General features: G+C 26.6%; 1 non-coding gene across 1 annotated transcript; it reads left to right on the plus strand.

Moving 5' to 3' along the window:
- Positions 1-290: 290 nt before the first annotated feature.
- On the plus strand, positions 291-362 carry Trnac-gca (transfer RNA cysteine (anticodon GCA)). The gene has a single exon. It is a non-coding gene; the product is annotated as a tRNA-Cys (tRNA).
- Positions 363-6,267: the final 5,905 nt, after the last annotated feature.

Genomic DNA, 6,267 nt, shown 5'->3' on the forward strand with positions numbered 1-6,267 from the left:
ACGATGAAAGATTTACTTTTTACAAAAAAAAAGTGTTTTTATATGTGTATTTATGTAAATTTTATATTCTGAAATGTGCAAAATATTGTTTTAGAAGTATTAAGTTGATGGCTAATTTAACGGAAAACTTGAATGTTAGCTAATATGAAACAATAGTCTTGAATTGAGAGTAAAAGTAAATAAAGTTTTTGTAACAACACAGTGTGTTAAACAAACATTATTTTGCCGCAGGCGTCTGTAACGTATGATCATTTATATTTATAAACTGCTCAAACTCATTTCTCATGTGCGGGGATATAGCTCAGTGGTAGAGCAATCGTCTGCAGATCGATAGGTCCTTGGTTCAAATCCGAGTGTCCCCTCCCTTTTTTAAACCCAAAGATTTACAAACGAAATTCTAAGTACTCTAGAATCATAACAAAAACATTTCAATAAAAAAATTTGCTATACGTGAACTTGAGAAATTAGAATTTTAATTTTGAACCGCCAGATTTACCGTTGGGTTCAGCTATATATTTCGATCCAAAAAGCGACTTTTTCTTATGTTAGTGGTTTGTAACAAGTGATTACGTCAGTATGTTGTTACGTCATAAATAGTTTAAAAGAACTTGAATTCATCGAACTTAGTTGTCTCTAGTTTTTAGTACTATCTCATTTTAAATATTGTCACGTAAACTGCATAAATTTTATATTATTGTTAATATACTGTCCCGCAACCCTATGACGTCATAAAGGTTTTCCTATAGATTGCGTACAGTCACGCGGGGCGTCTATGACGAAAACGGTTGAAAAATAAAATGTTCTTAAACTACTTAGTAATTGTAACTAATACATATTAAATAATAATTTTTATTTCTGTAAACGCACTTTAACTTTAACCAATTAGAATTGTTATAAATGTTAAAAGTGTTAAAAATGTATAGATTTAACAGAAAGTAGATTTAAAATATAAGTTTATTGAACAACAAAAAAAACGCTCAAAATATTTGGTCCTAAGACCTGGTGCACGAAAAAACTTTTCGGTTATCGAGTCCTACATCACGAATACCTTTTAACGTCCTTTCCAGGACTATAAGAGAAACCGTAGCAAATATTTCACAAAAATAAAAAAAATCAATCTGGTTAAACTGACACTACTTTTTAAAGCAGAAGTAACAAAACTGTTTTTAAAACCGTTATAGACCGATAAAATAACTACTTTCAAAAACTTTTAAAAGTTATTTGAAGTAATAACAAACAAGCTTGATTGTTGTTTACACTATATTTACTGTAAAGTTTTCTTTTTATATAAAAATATTCTGACTGTTGAGATCTTAAATTAAAAGATTGATACTTATGAACATTGATATCTCGGACAAGACGTTATCTATTTCCGTGGTGTATGACTCGATGACCGAAATATTCTTTTCTTTCAATAGATCCTTAGATACCGGGATTACTTTTTTGTCGTTCAATAAACAGCTTAACTGATTTGATATTTATAAGAACTTCACATGAACTAGTATAAGTAACAATGCCAGTATTAATAAAACGTATGAAGATAAAACAAAACAGTCAGAAACTATCGGTGGTGCAAATCGCGAAACAAAAATATATAATCAGTTGAATGACAAAAAAGTTCCAACGACCTGGTTTACAAAAAAACCCAATAGTCATACACTACGGATACAGTTTAAAGTTTTTCCAGGACAACAGTCCAGAAAGAAAATAGATGCTTACTTAGAAAAAAAAAAACATTTTGACGAGATCTTAGATACCGTACAATTCTGTAAATAAAAATGTCTGTAAAGATACTTCCATACTGAAAACCATCTTATAAAGTAAACCTACACAAGCATTTTGGATTGGTGTCACTTTTGCACAAAGAATTTTGCAAAAAAACACTTTAACACGAGTTGTCATTTTTGTACTTGGTCAATTTTGCACGATGCATCACTTTTGCACAGGGTCAGTTTACCACCAACTTAAATTTAATTAAAGTTAATTGGTAAGCATTTTCTCCTGCCGGCTTGGAGAGCGGCCGGAAACGATTGTAACGGAGTTTTACTACCACTGCTACACCTAACCCTTACCCTTGGTCGGTAACTGACGAATTGTTCTAAAATAGACGCCGTGCAAAAATTTCTTTGTGCAAAACAGACTCGTCCCTGAGTATTTTATATATTTCTTTATTTTTAAACTACTTTCAGAGATGTGGTCCCTTCAAAATTTTTTATAAGAATTTAATTTGTTGTTAATTGTTAATCATGTAACTCTAAAACTAAACAAAACGATTAAAAGTTAGTTTAATAAGATATAAATAATTGACTACTGCAATTAAAAAATTTCAAATAATATTCTTAATAACATAACACCGCTGGCCGATTAGAATCTTGGATTACCAACAAATGAGTTGAAACAAAGTATTTATGTTGGTTGGTACTTTGAATATCAAAGTTTTTACTTCTAAATTTTAAAACCAAAAGTTAGCTTCGTAAAAAAAGTACTATTTAAAAGAACATTGCTACATTCAATTATTTATTACTATAGAATTGTCTTTTAAAGCCATGTAAATTGAATAAGAAAGATTTCGACAGACTATTTTTTGTTGAGAAATACAGTATATAAACTTTATTGTGTCTTTATATTTAAAAAACCTTTTTCTTTTAAACCATGAGAAAAGTTTTGATTTTAATAGCTTTGATTACATTTTATTTTAAAAGAAAGAAAAGTCTAAAAACATTTAGATTGCTGAAGTAAAAAAGTGTTAACAAAATTGATGACAGTCATACTATATAGACAACGATGGCACATTTTTTTGCAGATAGTTTGGGAATTTTTAGGTTTCATTAAAAAAAATACTTAAGTGTCTAGTACATAAGCATTTATATACAACATTTAGAACTTCATGTAAAAAATTTAATGTAGTTTCACTTTTACTGATTTAGTATAGGAATTATAGAATACAAAAAAAAAAAACATTTTTAAAATATTTTTTAATGCATTCTATATAAAAAAAGTTTATTTTTTAGTGTTGTTACAGTTTTGAATTGACTCTTTGTCAAGGAAAAAAAACAAGTTAGATGAAAAAAATTTTGACAAGAATTTTTTCGTTTGTTGTAGTTATTTAATTTTATTTTTTATCAATGTTTGACAAATACAGCTCGTTAGCCTGAGTAAAGCCGTAAATATTGTTTTACATATCCGTGGTGAGCATAATCGATAGTCTACAGGTTTTTTGTGCACCATTTCCTAGGACCAAGTATTTTTTGCGTCTTTTTTTACCTTCAATACTATTTTAATAAGTAAAGTTAGTTTTAATGCACCTACGAGATCTCTGAGCTAAGTTTAGTTTGCTGAGTAAACTTTTGAAAAAATTTAAAATATATTTCTCCTTTAAATTAAAAAAAAGTGTTTGAATAATTGTGGTTGATAATTTAGCAATTAGAAACTGTAGTTTCGAAAATACAATTTTACTTTAAAAGTTTGGGACAAATTTTAAATAATCCAATTTAGTTGCACACTTTGTTATGATTCCATTGTAGTAATATAAGAAGCTAATTCATTACCATGCTTTGGAAGTTGTCCAAATTATCCTGGGAATAAAATAAAGCATGAAAAACATTAAGTAAATTGATTATTCAATGTCAAGGTTTCTTTTTAATGAAAAGTTTATTTTTTTATGAAATTTTTACACTATGGTGTTCGAAAATACTAGATATTTCTTGTACATTTGAATATGAAGATGTTCATTCAAATCTCATTTTAGTAAAAGTGTTAGTGAAATGTAGACAAAACGTAGAAATTATTTTGTAATTTAAAGCAGCTTTAAACTTAGAAAAAAAGAAGTGTTCTACACTAAGTTTGAATTTACTATACACCTTATTTCAGAGGTCACTTGTAGTTATAAAAGCAGAACCTTATTTTTGAAAAATTTCCTACATTTACAGTTATGAGATTTATATACATGTTATTAAATAACTTTTGCAAGTTAATTGTCTGATTAAAGTCAATCTATTCATAAGTTATAAACCAATTTAGTTAGTATTAAGTACAATTTTACACCAAAGATACCCACAAATTAATAGACTCCCTATTTGACTGCAGTAAGAGTGTAATTAAAATATTGTTGCGTCATAAAAACTGAAGAGATTGACTTGAACTAAAGATGCTGTAAAATAAAGGTTATCAATATAGAACATATTGATAATACTGCACATATAGAATTTTTCATTGCTATATGTGCAGTAACTTTGGAAATAGTAAGGTACTTAGCTAAAAATGAAACTTTACTGATGAGAAACAAAAGTTTTTTAAGTACCTATATAATTTTTCTTAACTTTAAGTGCAGTAATTTTGTTAATTTTTATTTGATCTGAACTCTACTTCCATCAAACGTACATCACAAATGAAAAATTATCAATCAGGTTAGAAATAATAATTTATAAAGATATTTAATAGTACATATATATTTTTTTTAAGTAATAGTGCTGTAAATGTTTTAAAAATAAGGTTTGTTTTTAAAAGATTTCTGAAATAATACTTTATTAATGGATCAACGTGGAATTAAGACACAGTTTTAAAAAATTATTCATTATTTATCAGTTTCTTAACTCTCTGTGCAGTACAACAATAAGGTTTTTATTCAGAGCTGCACTCTACTGACCTCTAAAAAGAATTGTAATACGTGGGATTAAAAAATTTAAAATTTTAACAAAACCAAGTTTGTTTAAAAGAGTACTCTCATAACTTTCTTTTTATTGTTTAAATGTATACATGGTTATTTTATTTATAAAACCTTTGACTACGTCTTGTTTGGTTCAATGCAAACCATAAAGTTATTCAAATTTGTTTTTATGACAAACATGCTAGAACTACTAAAGATAGTTTTTATTGAAAGATAAATTTACCTTTAAAGTGCACAGTAGGTTGTATAAGTCAGCAACTTACTTGTGAAAACAAAAAATAGAAAGTTTTATAACAGTTTGAACTTGCTTCTTTGGCATTAGTTACTGTTTAGCTAAAAGGCATGTCTGGTTCTAAAAATTATTGTTTGACCAAATTTAGTCAGTGCCAGCCTCTGCTACAAAACAATAAATATTTTGATTAAAGAAAAAAAAAACATTGTCATAATACTTTGAGCTAAGAAAAAACTTGTGATTAGTAGACAGGAAGAATATCAAATTAGAACTAATCATTTAAGAATTGAACAATCCTTAATTTTTAACCCAGTTTTAATGGTTTTTATTTTAGATTAAAGGTAAGTTACTTATAGGTTATAAAGTAAGATCTCTAGATCAAATTATTTTAATAATTTTTTTGACCTTAATAAAAAGTAAATTAGAACAAATTATATAAAAGACAGAAACTTCTAAGCTTAGAGTTTGTTTCAATGAAGGATGTTAAAAAAGTTTTATAAACTAGAAAAAAGTTTTTAATGACATATAATGTTTTTAAACTTATAAATAGGAAGCTAGAGGGAAAGATCACAAATAATAGTATTGACATGAAAGCTTAAATTAAAGCTACAACAAAATTTGAAATATTCAAATAGCTTTTGATGAAAAGTCCTAAAAGTTCCAAAAAGCTTTCAATTCAAAGGTGCTGAATGAAATGCAGTTTTTTCATTGTCAATCTATTGGAAGTTTAAAGTTCATTTAAAATATATTTCTCATTTTGGTATCAGCTAACCATCTTAAATTCACATTAAATGTTCCTTAAGAGTTAAAAATAATTTGATTGATCAAACTTAAAAAACCTAAGAAATTTAGTTTTCAACAAAAAGTTGAAAATGTGGACTTTCAAAATACTGATACTTTATTTTAATTAATTAACTTTTAATCTAGAACAATAAGTTAAGTATTGGTAATAAACTAATTGTAAACATATAAAAAATCTTGTTTAAAAAATAAGGGCCAAAAAAAAAATAGTTTGAATAATCATTGGACTTTGATCCCTTGATCTTGAAAATTTTTGATTGCCTATTTGAAAGTTTTACCATAAAACTACAAAATAAGATTAAATAGTAAAAAAAAGACATTATTTCTCTATTGCCTTCATCTTTTATTTATAAAGTTGGTTAAAAAAAAATAATTTGTTGTAGGTAAATTAGGAATTAAGTTGCAGTTGTATTGTTACAAATAAAACACTACAGACAGAAAAATAAGTATTAATTTTAAATAATTATAATTATCTGTCATTATAATAGTTAAATACAAATAAAGTTATACCTGTAAGTTATAGTTTATTTTAAGTATGAAATGCAATGATTTAAAAAAGCAACATAAA

Source organism: Thalia democratica, chromosome 9, assembly GCF_965202585.1.
Source record: "Thalia democratica chromosome 9, ktThaDemo2.hap1.1, whole genome shotgun sequence".
NCBI classification, from domain to species: domain Eukaryota; kingdom Metazoa; phylum Chordata; class Thaliacea; order Salpida; family Salpidae; genus Thalia; species Thalia democratica.